Consider the following 21,136-nt stretch of genomic DNA (forward strand, 5'->3'; position numbering starts at 1 on the left):
TGAATGTGTCCAGAGGAGGGCAACAAAGCTGGTTAAAGGGCTGGAAGGAATGTACTACGAGGAGCAGCTAAGGGCTCTGGGTTTATTTAGTTTGGAGAAGAGGAGGCTGAGGGGCCACCTCAGTGCTCTCTACAGCCTCCTGAGGATGGGAAGTGGAGAGGAAGGTGCTGAGCTCTTCTCCCTGGGATCCAGTGACAGGACGTGTGGGAATGGTTCAAAGCTGCAGCAGTGGAGGTTCAGACTTGACATCAGGAAGCATTTCTTTACTGAGAGGGTGGGTCAAACACTGGATGAGGCTTCCTAGAGAGGTGGTTGATGCCCCAAGCCTGTCAGTGTTTTTTAAGAGGCATTTGGGCAATGTTCTTCATAATCTGCTTTAACTCTTGTTCAGCCCTGAACTGGTCAGGCAGTTGGACTAGATGATCGTTGCAGGTCCCTTCCAACTGAAATGTTCTGTTCTGTTCTATTCTATTCTGTGCTGTGCTATTCTATTCTATTCTATTCTATTTTTGAAACAATATGAAGAAAAACCCCAAAAGTAAACCACAAGTTTAGCAATAATCTCATATGGATTATTGAAATTAACCAGTTTAAAATTGTTATAATGCTATTTGTGTCAGTTAGATGTTTTAGCAAGCAATACACAGCAATCACGGATTGAAAGTTTCTTCACAGCTAGATATGTGGCAAAGAGCAGCAGAATTAGGGCTGTTTTGTGAGGGAAGGCAGCCCAGAAGCCAGGGTGACAGCACAAGCTAGTCTGTGATTACCCACACCATGGTGCAGTCCCACAGTACAAGCAGAGTGAGTGGAAACGAGGTGGTGATAACAAGAGCTACCATCAACAGAAACTGTCAGCCTAGGCAAGGTACAAAGTCAGGTCCAGGTCACCCAAATGATCTCAGTACAAGCAAGCAATACAGTTAATCCCAGGTACAACTAGAGTACAGCTCAGACCAGGACTGAAAGCACTGATTTGACTTGAAATGGGGTTCCTGGGTCATGTGGAGAGGGAGGGGGTCCCCCGGGGAAGGTGGTCAAGGCCATTACAGCCTGTCAGTGTACTCAGGGCCCTGACACCACCTCAGTGACTGTTCTCTTTTGTGAAAAGAATAATACAGTGAATGAATTTGTTTAGCAATGCTTCTTAGTGTTTGACTGTACTATACTCCTTTCTTAGATGTTTCTAGTGCAAAATTATGTTCAATGTGCATAATCATAATCACAAATAAGAGATGATCTTCATCTTCCTTCTGTTCTGCACATTCCTGTCACACTTTTTCCTTGTGTGTTTTAATAGTATGATAGTAGAGATATTTCTTCAGGAAGGAATGAGCTCAGAATCAACTAGAAATCAAATGTTGAGTACATTCTCTATCCTCCCATATTATCTGAGACCATAGAACAGAACTAACAAGCATATACCAACTAACCCATAACTAATTCCATGATTTCGAGACTATCTCAAAGATATTCTCCATGTGTCAGAATGTTTCATTCTGACAAAATTAGGACAAGGACAGGTGTGATGTTCTGCATAAATGGGTCAATTGCAGGAACTGTAAGAAAATATAATATTTTGGTGGTGGTGGTGGTTTTAAAGTTCCTTGACATTTGCCCATATGTATCTCTGACTTTGAGAGAATAAATAGGTGACACCCAGCAGGCATAATCCATTATTTAAATGTAACAGCAAAATCTTTCTTTCAAGATGAGAAAATCAGGCTACTTCCTGGCATTTAGTGCAAAGTACCAAAAATTTTTATTTCTTTTTCTATCAGCATCTGCAGAAATTTGGAATTGACAAAACTTTGCGAGACATGCAGATTCCTGACACACCAAGATGTTCTCATCAGCCTACATTGCAATGTATTTTGGGATAAAAATAAACTGGTCATTTTCTTCCTTTTTTCTCTCAGTTTAGGGGTTTTAAAAACACAAACGCATTGTAATTGAAATCTTGAGTCTTGCCCAGTTCTCAGACATACTTTGACACTTTTTTTTTTTCATACAGATACAAAAAACTATGAAGCCTAATTCTTGTAGAAACAAACAGATGATTCTCAAAACCTGAACAGTTACTGAAAGAAGCCTGGATTATAGGAACCTTTTTTCTGACAAGACAATTTGTGCATCCATGGAAACTATGAGGCTGATGATGACTTTTCCTTTCCCTGCTGAGATAAAAGTGAAATTTTCTTTATATAACACCTCAACTACTGAGAGAGTGAACCCATTCTTTCAGTAATCTTTTCTTGGAAAACGTGATTTATTTCAATATAGAAATTTCTGGACTTATTTAGTTCTAGTAGTCTATGAACAGCAGTGGTGTCAGGTGCAACACCTGCTGTAAGAGGAAAAGTTTCCTTGGCCACACGCACAGGGTGTGCATGTAACTAAATTTTAATTGCCTCATTCTGTTTTTCACCACCTAAAACATTCATAAAGATATCTTTTAAGGCATCTGCTTAGTTAAACAGACATCTGGCATCATGGTCTGAACTACTACACAGTAGTAACAAATTGCCATACACTCAGAAATGCTGGCTATTTTTGAAGCAAATGTGCAGATCATCTTGAACACTCAGGGCAAGTAAGACTATTGCTCCCTGGAAGCTTCAGGTTTAAGGTTTTCTTTGGGTTTTTTGTTTGTTTTCTTATTTCTCTGATGGTACCATCAGGTTTATTTTCAAATGCACTAATGTTTAATATGCAATGAAACTGATGCTTGCAGAGTATGTGTTTTGGCTGTGTATCCCTCCACTTCTGCCTGGAAAATCCATAGACAAACATAGTAGTAGTTCTTACATCTGCATCAGCTGACTGCGGAAACTGAGGTGTTTACCCCAGACATGTGCCTCATTCTGGCACTACACCTCCTTCTTTCCCAAATAGCTACACCACTCGCATGCCTCCAAACCTCCCACCAAATAGGTACAAACCAGAACCCTCACCTCTTTTTTCCCCCCAGCAGTCTGAGGTTCACTTTACCATAGAAACTGCTTGCTACTGTTTCGTTCTGTTGATAGAACCAGACAGGAATGCAGGTTCCAGATTAATGTGATAGGCTTCACAATCCTGATGTGACTAAGACAGAGGCTCCTTCTTAATGCAGCAATTACTTCATGGCCAGGTAACTTGGCTGTGAAAACATATTTACCAGAAAGCTATTATGTCAAAACTTTCTCTAAAATAATTTTATGCTTCACTGGCTATGGTTCAGTCTAGACATAATCAAACCAACTTTAAATGAATTCTCTCAGGCATAGGTAGCAGTCTAATTTCCCGAGCAGAACAACTTGCACAGCCCAATGGAAAAATACAAGTGCCTCTGCTGAAATCCGCTGCCATCACAAGACTAAACCTACTAATTGAACTAAACAGTTAAAGACCACAGGTTCAGCTGGAAATGGAGAAAAGCTGATATCCTTGTCAGTGTTCCCCATCAGAAAAATAAAATTAATTGCTCATGTGCTGTCATACCAAATTTGAATGTTAATTAGGTTCTCTAAACTGCATGAGAATTAGTGTGGTTTAAACTCCTATTAAGGAAACATAGAAATTACCTGATGAAACATAGTTTTTTTGAAAAAAAAATCAGAATTGCTGGTCCATATCACTTTGACTGATCACTATAATGAAGTAAAGATAGTGTGGCTGAGACTTCAGATCTTAACTGGTTGAAAATACATTTTGTCTCTTGGAAGCATAGCACTGCAGTCTAATGCTTTTGCTACTAAACAGTCGTCTACTCTTGTTTAGTGGTGAATGGGGAGATGAATCCTGATGCATCTGCTTTCCCAGAAACATTAAAGGTTCAGAAGAAAGGAACTCTTCCATCCATTTCTTGATTAGCAAGGGAAAATACAGCTACAAAGACAGCTTCATCTGCATAGTTTGAATTGCAGAAGTAACAACCTAGGAATCATCATGATAATGTATTCTCTCAGCATTAACCACACTGTGAAAAAAGTTTAAAAGTAGCAAAAAAGCTTCTATATTGTAAGTGATCATACTTGAGACCTTTTCTCCAATGTCTCAGGTATTCCTGTTTCCCCTTCAGTACCTGGAAGTCTCTTTGCTGATGTTCCAGAAATAAGCAATATGTGTTCTTTGAATAAAGACAGCAATAGGAATGAGAATAGCCATTATATAAATCTGATACTCTTACAACACCATTCAGTGGTGAAGTGTCTTCTCATAACTAGAATTTCCTTGTACATAAACTGTTGTTTTCTGAAATATATCTCAATAGTTTTCTGTTCAATACTACTGAAAACCCAATGGATGTTTTTAGACAAGGAAGGCAAAAATAACTGATCTTTGAATTAATATTAGACCCATCTTCACTATGACATCAGTAATTCTCAGTATATTCAGACTGTATTTCCAAACTTCATTATTGCTACACCAAAGATACTGGTATTAAATGATGGTACTGGTATCAATTATGTGTGAAGTTAGGTAGTATAACACCTAAATTATCTGACAAATACATTTCCCATTTCTTATTTTACTAAGTGATAAGCTTTTTCTTTTGGGCAATGTGTTTTCACATCTATGAAAGGTGACCATGATTCCAGCATGAATGGAATGTATGTTATTTTCACTTTCACAGGACAGTGTTTCATCTCTTTTGTTCTGGGAGGAAAAGAAAAAAAGGAAAAAAAAAAAAAGCCAGCAAAGAAGTGAGTGAGAGAGAGAAATAAGTTTGGAATTGAAAATGTCTGCTTAAAAAGAATCCCAGTGGGGGAACTGGTTTGGCTTTTCTGCATTTCCTTTAGGAGAAATATAGAGCTAATAATAAATTTTGGTATGCTGACTTTTATTACAAATTATTTACTTACATCAAGTTTTCTGGCTGTCCTGGTTTCAACTGGGATAGAGTTAATTTTCTTCTTGGTAGCTGGTACAGTGCTGTGTTTTGGATTTAGTATGTGAATAAGGTTGATAACACACTGATGGGTTTAGTTGTTGCTCAGTAGTGCTTACTCAAAATCAAGGACTTTTTAGTTTCCCATGCTCTGCCCGTGAGCAGGTGCACAAGAAGCTGGGAGGGGGCAGAGCTGGGACAGCTGACCCGAACTAGCCAAAGGGATATTCCATAACATAGACCAGGGGTCCTCAAACTTTTTAAACAGGGGGCCAGTGCGCAGATGAAGTGGCAGGCAGTCATCTGCGTCTGCTTGGTTCCCCCCCCCAACCCCCCGCAGGGGGGGGCAGGGGGGGTCTGTAAATACCAGGGGCTGAATTGAGGACCCTGGGGGGCCGTATCCAGCCCGCGGGCCGTAGTTTGAGGACCCCTGCCATAGACTGTCATGCTGAGTATATAAATTGGGGTCACTTGGCCAGAGCCTGCGGCTTGCTGCTTGGGGACTGGATGGGCATCAGTCTGTGGGTCATGAGCAGTTGTACTGTGCATCACTTGGGTTTTATTGGTTTGTTGGGTTTTTTGCCTTAGATTTTACCTCTCTGTCGCACTCTCCTCCTCATTAAAATGAGTGTTGGTGTTGTTGTTATTATTATTATTTACTTTATTCTAATTAATGTGTTCTTATCTCAGCCCACGAGTTTTATGTTTTTCCAGTTCTTCTCCCCATCCTATCACAGGGATGGGGAGTGAGTGAGCACTGTGTGGTACTTAGTTACTGGCTGGGGTTTAAACCACAACACTGGCATTATTAAAAAGCGTTTTGAGGAAAAACGTTATTTTCTGATATATCTAAACCAGCATAACATAACAGATAATCAGAAAACTATGCACACTGAATTACACATACCAAGGTGATCACCTTTCCCCCACTGAAAATGGGGAGTGAACTTTTGACAAAAAAATACCTCCCAAAGGGTGAATATTCATCCTCTAAGTCTTATGTCACAGTCCGTTAGCAGGCAATAATGCTGTTGCTGGCAAGGTGCGGCCTGCCTCAGCGTCTTCTACTTCTCCCAGCAGCAACAGCTTAAGTCCCTGGAAGTGCATGTAGGGACTTCGTTACTGTTGCTGTGAGTAGAGGTTTTAAAGTAGATCTAAGCCAAACTTGTCCTATAATCAGGACCATGCTGAGTAAACAGTTTGGCTTGTTGAACCAAATAATTTCTTTTTTCTGAGGAGAAGAGGCTGGAAATGAATTATCTCTGCCTAAGCTGTTCCAGTTTTTCCTAGGGGGTATGCAGTTCATACTCCCAGTTTCTTCTATCAGGTAGATTTCATGCACAATTTTCCCTATTATAATTTTATTTTTTTTCTGTTGAAAGACATATTATGGCAGAAAATTCCCAACCAGTTCCACTTGAAGTACACTACTTAGTGTACTACAGATTGATTTTCACTCTATTCTGCTTGGGAATTTGGACTAGTTTAAGACTAAAGGATCCTGAGCCGAACATTTGAGTGACAATGGCAGTGCACCATTTACTGGCTGCTTCTGCCGCCAGCAATAGCAGAGGCTGTTGCTTGATAAAAACAGAGTTCTGCAAAAGAGCATGTAGCTGAGGCACACTCTCCTCCTTTAAAAAGGAAGGCACAGATTAGGGTGAGATTATACCACAACAGATTTTAGTATTTACTATTCAAAATGTGTCCACATGTCAATAGGCTTGTTTCTTATCACTGTTGACATGCATATCCACATATAAATATGTGGGTATAATATGGCAGCTGGATGCATTACTAAAAGTAAACAGTATCTTCCTTTTTGTTCACTAAAGATAATAGCTAATTTGTATTAAATAATCCTTTGATTTGTTTCACCCATCTACTTCTATTTGACCTGAAGAAATATTATACAACATTATTTTTTGAAAAATCTTTTTCTGTTTTGTGTCACTTGTCTCAATTCCATACAAGACACTCTGGCTTTGACGGACAGGAGGATTTTCTTTTTTTAATAATTTAATTATTCCCTGTATGTCTTTTTTTTTTTTTTTTTTTTTTATATAGACAATTGATCATGATCTTACATGCCTAAGTACCAAAACCAAATTTGTGCAATCAACATAGTGAAAGTAGTTATCTCCTCCTAGCTATCACTTTGGACATCTTTTCTGAAATCTCAAGAGATATTCAGGTCTTTCACTTGCTCAGCCAGCAGCATCTAGGCAAAGCACTGATTCTCTTAGTGCTGTACTTTGCCACTGTTTTGAACACTGAAGCTATTTTCCTTTACTTATATTATTCTACGCTCTCCCTCTAGCCCCAACCATCACACTGCCAGTCACATCAAATGGTCCAGTGTATTCTCACCTCTGACCTAAAATACTATTCTCTCTGGTCACATTAGCTTAAGCAACACATAAGTAGCTTTTAGCACCATCTAGCTAACTCCCAATGTAACATCCTTCACCAAAGTTTTGTAGTTCCTTTTGAGTCCATTTCTATAAACCTCACACATTGTTCAGTTTTAGCTCCTTCAATCTCACGCATAAAGGCAGAAAACTTTCTCTGATGTGGTTGTAGACTTATTTAAGTCTGATGAAATGTACTTTAGTAGCAAGCAGAAGGCTGTCTGGAAGAGCAAGCATTAGTAAGCGATCACACTGGTTGTGTACTGTGGCATGGGTACTCTGTGGTGGGTGCTGCAAAGCAGCCCTTGCAGCACTGGCTGTGCAAACTGGCATACTCCTATATGCAAACTCTTTGCAGCTGATGCCAATGAGACTGTCACTTTAACATGAAATAGATTTTGCAGTTTTATTCTGATAGCTATGCAGTATGATAAAGTTTTCAAAGAAAAACAGATGAACTTAGATGTGCAAACAAATCTGGAAATATGTTTAGTTTTTCTTTTTGTTTTGTTTTGGGTTTTTTTCTACATATGTCATGGAAGAGAAATTATATTAAAATTATTAGATATGTTCATAACAAAAGAGCAAAACAGCAAAGAAGCTCTTCTCTTTTTAAGCAGTAAGTAGATCACTAAGTGTGTTTTCTTCAAAGATAACTGACTTTCTCCTTTTCTTTTTCCATTCCTCCCCCTCTCCTTTCCTCAACTCACCACAGAAAAGTTATTTTTACAGTGCATAGAATTTCCTACAAGATTCCAGTTTGACCCTGTATATCAGAGACCTAAAACCCTTTTCTGCTCCCTAGGTAACAAACCACTGTATGTGCTGAAACTGCCTCTTTTGGTCTCCTAATCATGCTTTCATTTTGTGCACCTCTGCCATCAAGCAATATATGACTGGAGCACTTGAATAGTAGCTTAAAAAGCTGGACAAAAATTATGATTGTGGCAAAATGAATGCCATTAGCCAGCAGTAACAATTAGATTTAATATTTACAACTGAGTTGATGTAGGATTTGTAATTTTCCAGTAATCCAATTGGCACTGCATTAGTAAAGGAATGCTGTGAACTTGTGTGTTTTTTCTGTTGCATTAAATTCATAAAATACATTAATTATTAGAAGAAAATAAATGGATAATACTGTACCAAAATAAGTAGATATTTTTTCTTCTGTTCACAGTAATTACATGGTGAAGTACAACTCTGAAAAAACAGAAATCTTAAAATACAAGGCAGTTCCAAAATTTAAGGTTTTTTCCCACCAAATTGCTTATATACTCCAAAAGATAGGATTTTTTCAGTTACTTAAAGTAGGGTTTACTGTATTTAATAGTGACAAAAACATTTCAGCTGAGTTCTCTTATAAAACTAGAAAATCAAAATTAAGTTACTTTGCAAGTGGTCATTCATTCAGATACTATGGTTGCTAATTATGAGGACCTGAATTTTAGATAGCATGGTTAAAATGTCAGGATTAATGCAACTAATGTGTGTACTTTTATTCCATTATTGTGATATGTAAATTGACTTGTTTAATATGGTGTTTAGCAACCCTAAAAGGTAGTTGGATCGACTTTCATATTTTTTCTTTCTTTCTTTCTCTATTTCACTTAGGTTCTGAAACCCACATTTTTACAAGTACTGACTAAGATACCTTGAAAGATGAATTAAGGCTGACAACCATTTCCAGAAATCAGGAATTTGACTCCCTTGAGTAATTTTAGGGGATTGACTTCCCCTAACACTCATCAAGCAGGGTTCATCTGCAAGACAAGTCTTACTACAGAGTATGTGACATATTTGTAATATTCTAGTTGCTCTGGATTGGTCACCCTAATAAGGAGAAAAAGCAATCTACTTTTAAATTTTTTGTTCCATACCCAGTTTTCCCATTACAGGGAACATTTTCTCCCACTGGGAGAAACGCATTGCATAATTCAATTCATTAAGATGCATTAACTAATTGTCTCCATTCTCTTGCAGTTAATTAAACTAAATTAAGTCAATTATACTTTTCTATCTCTGTCTTTTATTTTGCCTAATCTAAATTTGAGAAAGTGAACCTTAGCAGGAAAATTAAAAAAGAGAAAGGATTCTTGTAGCAAAAGTTGAAGCCCTAATATCATAGTGTGAAGTCAGTTTAAAGTCAAAGTGATATAAAAGTCTTCTAGCCTCATTTACCTATTATAAAGACTGATTATCTGGTGTTTGTTGTGGGGTTGTTTTCTGGGTTGTTTTTTTTGTTGTTGTTGTTGGTTGGTTGCATGTTTTTTTTCTTTAGAACATGATGGTGCCATCATTCCAAGAAATGGACATCGATGTACATTTTATTTAGGAATTTTGACATGACAGCCATGGTATAAAGCTGTCATGACATAGAATTCATTTTAGTGGCTAAAATTTATTCCTGATGTCAAATAATCACCAGATTCTTGTTGAAATGGGAAATAAACAAAAAAAACCCCCAAGTTTTACTGAAACCTTAAACTTTTATTCTTAAAGAACAGTCCATATACAATTTTCAGATTTGATTAGCTACTGGGAAATAACAAAATCAACCCTTTAAATTAACGATTCTTCTTGCATCTTTTTATTTTCTCCTTTTTTTGGTTTTTGTTTTTGGGTTTTTTTTGGTAGACTTATTTTTCTGCTACCACATTGATATAATAAAAATGAATTTGGGAAGATGTTCATAACAATAAAATGATAAAATGGAACATCTCCAGAAGCAGCACCCCCCAATTAAAAACACAAATTTTTTTGTGACCTGTAAGACCACTGAGGATCGCAATAGAAGATCACTTTTTTCTTTTCTTCTTTCTGTTAACTATGGTTATTCATGCAAATATTAAAAATTAGCCACACTAGGGTTGCCTCAGAAGTGATGTTGGATTAGTGTAATTGGTGGCCACAAATGACCTGCAAATTCTCTGTTTATTGTCCCTTGGTGCCAATACACAGTAATAAAAGACCAAAGATCTAGGGGTGTGAAGATAAGAAACACTTTCTGTGAATCATTTGACTAAAATGCTCTCATTTCCAGCCCAGAGCAATTTGTAGTATCTAGCGTTTAATCTGGTCATGACACATTTTGGAGATTTCACAGAGATTAAAAGTTTTCTGTTTTGCTATGACTCTGCCACCTCCTTGTTCCCTACAAAACAGAAACTCAGCCTCTTCCGTCTTGATTTTGTACCTTTTGGGTGAGGCATAATAGCCACCAAAAGAAGCATTTCTCATCTCTTTCACCCTCTGTGCTTAGAATCAAAAGTGATACTATACTTATAAAAAGGGTTACTCATGGTGAAGAGGTGATATGGGGAAAGGGATCCAGGACACTGACTTAAACGATCTCTCTGTCATGCTTTTCTGTTGCATTCAGTTTCATTTTTCTCCTATCAGAGAACTTTGTTTATATGGCTGATACTTGACTTCAGTTCTACAGGTGACTTGTCACAAGAGCTATCATCTTATCATATATCTATCTCAGCCTCAAAGGATCTATGGGTCCCTGTCATTCTTTGTTGACTATATCTTCTTTTCAATAGATTTCTAGAATAGGTTTCTAAAATTTCTTTTAATTAAGAACAACAACCTTAGGAACCTTTCCATTAATTCCACTTTTCCAGAGTTGTTCTGATTTCCTAAGCTGACCCCACAAAACCTGAGATATGAAGAGCCTAATTAGTTCAGAAATATGCATTTGTTCTGATAAAAGCTACAAGAATGTTTTCTTTATATCATTTTAGTTTTGATCCTTACCCTGTTTCTTTCCATGTAAACTTAACATTGTGTGTCGATATCTGGATCATGTCAGGTAGCTAAGAAAGCATGAAATTGTCTTTAGAGTACAGCAAAGACTGTATTTCACTTTTTTATCAGACAGCTATTACTACATTAAACACTGTTCATAGCTTTCTTCTTTTTAATATAATTCTACTATATCTAGTCGGAAAAGGTCTACCTACCGATATTTTCCTTTTCTGCTTGTAAGGATGTTGGCCATGAGTTAGAATATATCTCCAAGGGACAATAAAGGCGGCCTTTTTGGTGTATTCTTATATCTTCCTTCTTCAAACATTCCATTACTCTTCTGTATATGAGCTACCCTGCCCTGAAACACTTCAGTGTTTATACTGCTTTTGCTACAGCCAGGAATAACATTGATCATCTCATTACTGATTGTAACACAGGTCTCCCTGTGCTGGGCAGAGTGCTAAAATCAAAGGATGGTGAGGCCATCTTGTGTTTATCAAAGTTCACAGTATCCTACAGTACCAGGGTTACTAGTGGGTGTGTGAAGATACGATTACGCACTGGAAAGGGATAGCTACTCTGATCTCAAAAGATTGGTTTGGATAGGATTTGTACCATTTCTCATTCAGTGATATTGTGCATTGAAACGTTCTCAAAGCCAGGAACAGTGTGTGGAAGAGTAACAGCCCCAAGCAATCTTTGCTTTTGCACCTGGGCTTTTTGTGACTGTAATTTTAATTTTACTTTACATCAGAGGGCTCGAGCAACCCTGCATTCAGGCAGAAGCTCCATCTGTAGGTGTACTCTGTGCTACAGTACTCCAAAAGATATGTTCTATTATAAAAAACATCCTCTTTTAAACAGCACACAAGCTTACAGGGATGTTGTTTTAGAAGGCAAGCAGCAATTTACAGTCCTACAAGATATCTGATTCCTTCCAGATATTAGTATTTTTTCCTCATCCTTAAACAAGTATGGATGCAACAGCTCATAGTGTCTTTAAAAAGGTCAAAGATGCTTTCAAACCTCAAGTGTCTTATTTTCTCTAAGATTGTTAAACTTTACTCTCAGAGAAAAGAAATATGACTAAAGAGATGGAAAAAATCTGAAAATGGATCCTGGTCCTAGCCTTCAATAAATTATTATTTCATACATATCACGGTGTTCGAGGCAAACAACAATTGGAGACTATATAGATGAATAAAGAGTAACTATTTGTTGACCTTGCTACACTAATAATATAGACTACCAGAAACCTTGGAAATAACAGTTTTAGCAATGGAGTGGATATAAAATTCTCATTAACGACCAAGAATGTCAAACACTGTTCAAAAGCAAAATAAAACTCTCAGTTTACGTGCTGTATCTTCTGAGTATTTTACATCTTGTTATCTATATATTTCTGAATAAAACCCAAGCAAATAGCTTTCCTTGAGTAATATTTCAGGTGGTAGGCAGCACCTTGCAAAAGTGTGTGTTTGAGATATGACGGCTCCATAGAAGCCATTCCTGAATTTTTCATTCTGTGGCTAAACACAGGGTTCATTCCTCTCCCAGACCCTGTAATCCTCTTCCTAAACCCCAAATAATTAAAGCTATCTGTGTGTGGCTAACCTAAAAGAAGAAAGTGATGTGGCTATCCTACCTGTCTTTGATGATCAAGGCCATTTTATAGCTAGGTCAACTGAGAGATCACTTGCAGAGTGAGGGCACATCTACGAATTTGCTAACTGAAAGCAATGTGATTTTTCTTTTTCTTCTCCTTTTTCCTTTGCTTCTTTTTCTCTTTTTTTCCTATTTTCTTTCCTTTTTCTTTCATTTAAGGTTATGCTGTTTGTTTTCTCCTAAAATGAACAAACACAATGCATGAACCCAAAGTATTTTGAGGCACTAAAAGAAAAAAAAAAAAAAAAAACTGAGATGAAGTTCTTTCTAGTAAAAATGTGACAAAGTAGAAAAATTAGAAAACATTCTTCCCCAAGGGTGCCACCCTGAGGAGTGTTCTTATCAGCATCTTTCAGAAGTTTCTGTTACTTTAACCAAAGGAAGTTTTGTATAAAGATAAGAATAGGTTTGTCAGTAGAAAAACACAGATAGATTTTAATAAGAAAAACAATAGAAAACAAGTCCAGGCATCTTTTTTGTAATCATGTAAAGAAGAAGGTGATCGATTCATGTTTTAGTAGACTGCCTTCATAGTGTGAAATTTATTTCTCACATTAGACAACTTGATTTAAAATGAGAAGACGTCATCCCACAAATTCTACATTTTTAAGGTTTCCACCTAATCAGGACAATAGCATAGGGGAATAGTAGCCTAATATTAAGCTAAAATAATAATAAAAAAATAGGAAGATAGTGTTCTAAAAAGAAAAAAAAAGAGAAAAAAGTATGTGATAGACACCAAAGTATATTATATGCAGATAAGTAACTAAAAAGGGTAATGACTGCAATGAGGTAAAGATATAAATGAAATCTGAAGTAACCAAGTTTCAGAAGGAATTCCATTTTCTATCTTTGGAGTTTTTCAGTTAATAACCTTAATGTTCTTCAGTGGTTTTTTCCTTGGGTTTTTTGCTGCTTTTTTTTTTTTTTTTTTTTTTTTTTTTTTTTTTTCTTTTCCTGAGGGATGGCACAGTACACAAACAAGAAACAGGACACCGGGATTCACAGGAGGTACTCCAAGGGAAAAGAAAAAAAAAAAAGAATTGTGACTGGAGTTAAAGCTAATAGAAAAACAGAACTATAAACATTAACCAGAGAGAGAGAGAGAGAGTGAGAGAGAGAGAGAATTATGCTTCACTTATATCTTATTTCTGTATATCTACAAAAGATGAAGGACTTTCAGGTCATTAGTCCAAAGTAAAAAATTACTGAAACATGCATTATTTCTTTAAGCATGAAACATGCATTATTTCTTTAAGCACTATGTACCTGGAAAGAAAATTAACAATAAAACCAGACAATGGGCTGTTTTATTCATCATTCTTCATATCACAGCTGGAAGGACCTCAGAGAGGAATGTACAACCTTTTGATCATTATGATATTTTCGTATTGCTCTATGACCAATTAATATAATGAACTGTGTGCTGAAACACAGGCTCAGCTGTTTATTAATCTCCATCTCAAAACAGTGCAAGTAGACTTCTGCAATAGTATTTAGTGAGAGATCCTGGATGAAGATACTATCAGAGCAAGTTCATATAGTGCTGTGCTCTGATTCCTCTTTTTGTTACTAAAAAAAGACTAGAAGGATCTTTCTGAATTTTCTTAACCCCTTCAAATCTGTACTGTTTACTGAAGCCAATGGCTGTATCCACATGTAGAACCTCATGGAAAGCCCAGTCCCAGATGTCTTTTTCAAACATTAGATTCCTGAGCATTAAAAACTCCTGGATCAATTTAGTTTATATCTAATTCATGTGCCACATAATGGGTTTATTATTATAATGGTGGATGGCAAGAAGACTGCAAAAAAATACCACTACAATTAGTGCTTTCCATCTACATTAATTTAGCAAATTAATGACTTTGAAATAGCCCCAAATCAGAAACAAAGAGCACTCAGAGGTGCTGGTAAATTAGGATTTTTTTTGGTAACAGTTAAAAAAAAAGAAGATAAATTGTGTATGTGTATGCAGAAAAAAAACATAAAACAAACAGTGGTGGAACGTAATGAAGAAGTGTAGATTAATCAGGAAACCTACAGGATTTTAAATCATTTTTCTTACTAAGGACATTCAAAAAAGGAGACTGCTACTATAAAAGTAGAAATACAAGCAATTACAGAAATTAATGTAACTGTACTTACCTGTCACTGCCTGGCACCTGAAAATATGTTTCCACATTCTGGGTGACAGTTCTTGTTATCATAGTTTTGACCACTGCCTAAGCAATGCCAATTTTTACACAAGTTACCAACTGTAATTTGCTAACTTTGAACTTCAACATTAGAGATAACCACTGGTGTCCTCACTTGCAAATGTTGTTGGGTGAAATACCGTGGACCTGAAAAGTTTAGGTCTTTAGATCTCATGCTCATGTTGATGGGTAAGTAGTCTTTTATTTTTGAGAAACTTTATGCAAATTTAATTTATGTAATTACACTATTGGTGCAAATTCCCTTCCAATTCAATGAAAAATAATTTTTTGTGCCTGTATTCTCAAATGTCAGAAAGGGATGTCTACATTCTCAGAGGGTCAAAGGGAAGGTGACAGACAGAAACTACACTCGGGTCTACAGGCTTAATTTGTTAGTTTCCAAACTGAAAATAATGAAGACTAAATTATTCCCCAGGAAGGTAATCACAGGAGACCTTAAACAAAGAATAAAGCTCAAACCCCAAAAACTTGCTTTGGCAGTGGATGGACTACACCTTTAATATCCAAATCTATAAATAGAATCATAGAAGGTTTGTGTTGGAAGGCACCTTAAAGATCATCTAGTTCCACCCCACCCCACCCACCCCCAATGGGCAGGGGCACCTTCCACTAGATCATGTTGCTCAAAGTCACATCCAGCCTGGCCTTGAACATTTCTAGAGATAGGGCACGCACAGCTTCTCTGGGCAACCTGTTCCGGTGCCTCACCACCCTCACAGTAGAGAATTTCTTCCTAATAGCTAATCTAAATCTATTCTCTTTCAGTTTAAAGCCATTACCTCTTATCCTGTCACCCCTATACTCCCTGATAAAAACTCCCTCACCACATTTCCTGTAGACCTTTAAGTACTGGAAGGTTGCTAGGTCTCCCCAAAGCCTTCTTTTTTATAGGCTAAACAACACCAACTCTCTCATCCTGTCCTCATACAGAGGTTCTCCAGCCCACTGATCAGCTTTGTGACTCTCCTCTAGACCTACTTGAGCAGGTCCATGTTCTTCCTATGCTGGACCCAGAGCATAAGGTAGTACTCCAGGTAGGGTCTCAAAAGAGCAGAGTAGAGGGGGATAATCACCTCCCTCAACCTGCTGACCACACTTCTAACACAAATCTAATGCCAGAAGATATAATCAATTTTGTATCATAGTATACTAAGTAATTTAGTCAAAATAATTTTGCATTTATCACAATGCATTCCAGCTGACCAAAATATATGTATGGTAAAGGCAGGTAGAGTCAATTAAACGTTACATTATTTTGCTTAACAGTTTATTCTAATAGCAAATAGCTCAGTGCTTAAAAAGAGAAAAAGAAAGCTGCCTTAAAATATTTCTCAATTCTCTTTTGAATGTGTAGATCAGTTTCCTGCCTGTGCTTCTTGTTTTGCCTTTCTCCATTTAAATTTAAAAGACTTAATCCCCAGTGTACCAATTTACGATTACCTGCTGGGGCAAGCTGCAGAATGCCTAAGGGCTGCAGTTTCCTAATCAACCAGATCAGAGGATCTCTTGGACCACTTCACTGCTTCCCTTCAGCCTGTGTTGTCTGTGATTTCTTTGCATAGAAGCCAAGGTGTACGGGGGTGGGGTGGGGGGTGTGTGAGAGAGGAGGAGGATGAAAACAAGGAAGGGAATCTGGATGCTGCTAGGATGCATACCTATTTGGGAAGTGCTCCTGGTGGCAAAGACCCATTAATGTTCATGGCCAAAATCTAAGAACTTCTGAAGTTTTTGTCTTGAGTAGTTGTTTTTTTTTTTCTGGAGAGGAGAGGTTGGATGGTTGGGGTTTTTTTAGCTGGTTGTTTTTTTACTGATAATTATGCAAACTTCAGGACTGGATTCTTAATTTATCATTTTTTACAGCACCACGTAAATAAAGTTATCAGTTCAGAAAAGATAACACAGCAATCAGTAATAAAAGCACAGACAATATTAATGAAATTGTAAATCTTAACAATGATTTTGATGAGTTTCCACTCCTTCATAATATCTCTGCTAGATCTGTCATTGTTGTATTACACCCATGTGAAGTTTATCAAAGAAACGAACTACCAAGGACATGATCTGGGGAATTTTCAGTATAAAACAAATAAAGCTAAGCTGTTGGCAGACATCCATAGAATAGGACAAGACAATCTGTAGACATAACTGCAGTTTATTTTTTGTACCTTAAATTCATAGCCCAGTTTTATTCCAGCCTACTCCTTTTATATGCAGCCTTTGGATGTCCAAAACAAATATCAAGCACTTGAATAGTGCTTTAAAGCATGATGTCTCTATTCTTACATACCTGCAAATTTATGGAAAAGTAAATAGATGTTTTTCTACTTTTTAGCACTTAAATTTACCTTTAGGCAATGAGTGTAAAAAATTTGATCTCAGAATTAGTTTTTCTACAATGTCACATGTTTAAACACAGGAGTTTATTGTAGAAGTACCTTCTTAACCATATGTACAGTTTTACCAGCATGATTCTACCATAAATTGAAATTATTGAATTACATTTGAACTGTAATAGAGATATGGTGTTGTATAATATTTGAAATAGACCTGAGAATATTGAGGAAAGTCTTCGTTGAAAGAGAGGGATCATTTAAATTTAAATAACAATAATACAATAATATTTTTTAAAAAAAATCTATAATGGAATGAAATCCCTAAAGTACCTCTAGAACTGAGCACTGGCACAGAATATCAGAAGAAAAGTTTGTAGTGGTGAAGCTAAAACAGAATTCAGCAATTTCCACTTTCTATTCTTTGAGATTCTGTGCCCATTACCCAGCCTGTTCTGTGGCTAGGTGAAAAGTAAAATTCATTACAGTATAAACATTGTGCATGCATTTCTGCACTTCTGTATTGTGTGCAATATTGTGCACAATATTATGTAACTTGTACAAATATGTGTATGTGTGTTATAGTACCTAAAGCATAGATTTTCTCATTCTCCAGCAGGTATGTTCCTGACTTTACCTTTTCCACTGCTGTGTAACCACACTCCTGTTCAGCCTTTGCTATGGTCCAGTTGTGACAGCCTGGAACTCAAAATGTGCTGTTCCATCTTGCTTCCCAGTTCATTTGCTGAGCTGACCAGCAGCTGTTAAAATTGCTGAAGCTTTTGAATCAGTGAATAGACGGTGTAAATCCACCCTGAGATGTAGAATCTGGACCATCCCTCTTTCTCAGTTAGCTTAGCACATATTAATTTGTATTAAAGGGGAACATATAGCTAAGGACACACTGTGCTAGGCACTGTACAAGCATAACAAATGGGGAGTTTTTGTCCAGGAAGCTTAAATTTAAGACTGAAATGAGAGACAGCAGGTGGATAAGACAGATGGAAAGGAAACACAAAAATAGCAGTAAGACAGCTGTAACCAGTGCAATAAGCAGTGGTCACACCAGCTGGCTAATCACTGACAAGTGGTTTCTAACATTGCCGCAAAGACAAGCTTGAAGGGAGGATTTAAAGTGAAAGTGAGGACTTTTAGAATTGTTTCCACACAGAAGTGGGAACATGAGAAAATGACATTGTTTGTGCAAAAAATGCAACAAACAGGCTATCAGAAGCCAGGATTCCAGCCAGCACAGAGTGGGAATCTGCATCCTCCATACATATATACAACTGCAGATGAGGTGGGTGTTAACATTTTTACATGAGCTATGTCTGGGCCAATGAACAACACAATGATTTGTACAAATCTACCTAGAAATATTTTAGATAGGTATAAAGGAGACAAGTTTAATTATGATTAAGAAACAGGAGGCAAAATGTCCTTCCTCAAAGGGATACATAGACATAACAGCACTGGTTTCAGTAGTCTGGGCTGAGATACTGAGTGGGACCTAGGAATGGGTGTTTTCAAGGATTGGCACTTCACCTCAAAAATCAAAGTCAAAAGGCTTTTTTCCTGTTACAGCACATGGACCTCTGTGGACTTACGATGTGTACTGTACATAGGGTGTATGGAGACTCCTGATGTCTGATACGTCTTGCCCAGGCAGCAGAGAGAGACAGCTCTGTCACCAGGGAAACTTCCCAGTTTCTTTCTATCAGCATCCAAAAAGTGACTCTAGTTAAAAACCTGTTTGGAGGAGGTTTGCTATTTAAGAACAAAGCTTTTCAGTTTGGGTACTTTATGCTGGTCTCTGAAGCTTTTATCTCTCTCTGTATTTCTCTCCTCTTCACAGATGGTTTCAACAGCTTGAGCTTGCCTCTTTGCAGATGATGCCAGATGCTCCCTCTCTTAACAGGTAGGTTTAGCTCTTTGTCACACAAAGTACACACAAACAGGTGATATCAGATGCCCCATCAACTCCAGGCCTCACCCAAGTGAGTGCAAATACACGCATCCAATCAATACAGTAGATCTGCATATACTAAACAAATTAAGCCATGTACCTTTTAGTAAGTTAGGACTTGCTGGAAGAATTTAATCTTTCAGTGGCTCCTCCAGTATCTAATCAATATTTACTCTTCTTTTGCTTTGCACTGATTTCTTCCTCTTTCTAAATCAACTATAAATACATTACAATTTAGTACTTGAGACGTAAAGGGCTAATATAAGGTTGTTTGGTTTATATACAGGTCACAGATTTACAATAAGATATTTGTAAGGTAAACATTTATCCCACTTATTTTTTGATCTATTAATTGTATTTATTCAACAGTTATTGGAAATTTAGTAAACCCACCTTTTGATTTGTGAAACAAATCATGTATATACAGCATTTCCTGTGGACAAATATAGGTATTACTCCAAAAAGCTCTAAAAAAAAAATGTATGTTCTACTGCAAGAATACTGCACAGCTGAAAACGTACTTCTAACTGACATTTAGTGCCCAATAAACAGTACCTACATTGTATGTACTATTACTGTAAAAATGTATAACTGTTAAGTGAAGGGTGTTAGGGAAAGAAGATTTTCCTCTGCTGCCAATTTGTTTACTTTATATCCTTTCAATATTTTGTAAATGTCAGTCAAACCTTTGATGCCAGCTGTTCTCAAACTGGTAGACAGACAAGTGATATTTTGAAACATATTAATAACACTGGTTATCTTGTCATCTTGTTCCCTCTTGTTCTGCAGGTGCTCCTACTTCTCCTCAGGTTCACCTATACAATAAAATCTAAACAGCTAGATCTGATAACTAGAAGAAGCTTATTAGGCTGTTCACAGCTGTAAGGGTCCAAGCACAAACCTCAGGTTACAGGACTGAGGGATTTAGGTTCTGCTATTACAAGCTTCAAAGGACCTGGGTCTATCAGTACAGGGCTCACTGCAGGACTACTTTTGCTGCTTTAATGCTCAGTTGGTGTACCCAGAATACAGAGAATTTTACAGGGGTGTAGAAGAATATCTTGAAAAATATAAGAGTCTGTACTGTTTAAGAGGCAAACCTAGAAAACATCTTGGGAGGGTGTATAATGAGTAATTAACCCTGTATTACTATCCTAGAAAATATTATCAGTCAAATAAAAACAGGTGAAAAGCTTCTACAGTCTCTAATTTTCATCTTGTGGGATGTAGGTTTTCATTTAAAATATTTTGCATTTTATCCTCTCTTTAAAATATTGTGTGGCCTATAAAGTGTTATTTCAAGGGAAAATTATTTACTTGAGAGCACTGAATGTTTTCTAATATACTACAAATAGATTAGCTAATGTTCTGTGAAGCTTCTTGCAGATAATCCTATAATTCAATACAGAAAGATGTGAACATGATGTTTTATATTGTCTGGATTTTTTTAGAAAATATTGTTTTTAAATCTCTCTAGCATTCTGGACACACTAGCGTTATTGGAGGATTAGACTTTGAAGAGCATTAGGCTTTTCTGATAGTCACTCTAAGTAAGCTGATCAGCATCACTGTGGTGGGTTGATCTTGACTGGATGCCAGTTGCCCACCAAGACATCCTGTCACTCCCCACTTCATCTGGACAGGGGAGAGAAAACACAATAAAAGGCTCATGGGTCAAGATAAGGACAGTGAAAGGTCACCCACCAACTACTGTCATGGGCAAAACAGACTCAATTTGGGGAAAATTAATTGAATTTATTACCAATCAAGTCAGAGTAGGATAATGAGAAATAAAACCAAAGCTTAAAAACACTTTCGCCCACCCCTCTCTTCCTCCTACTTTTCTCTATTTCCACTCCACTTTGAGCAGCACAGGGGGACAGGGAATGGGGGTTGCCATCAGTTCATCACATGTT

Source organism: Falco cherrug, chromosome 6 (assembly GCF_023634085.1).
Source record: "Falco cherrug isolate bFalChe1 chromosome 6, bFalChe1.pri, whole genome shotgun sequence".
Classification (NCBI taxonomy): Eukaryota; Metazoa; Chordata; class Aves; order Falconiformes; family Falconidae; genus Falco; species Falco cherrug.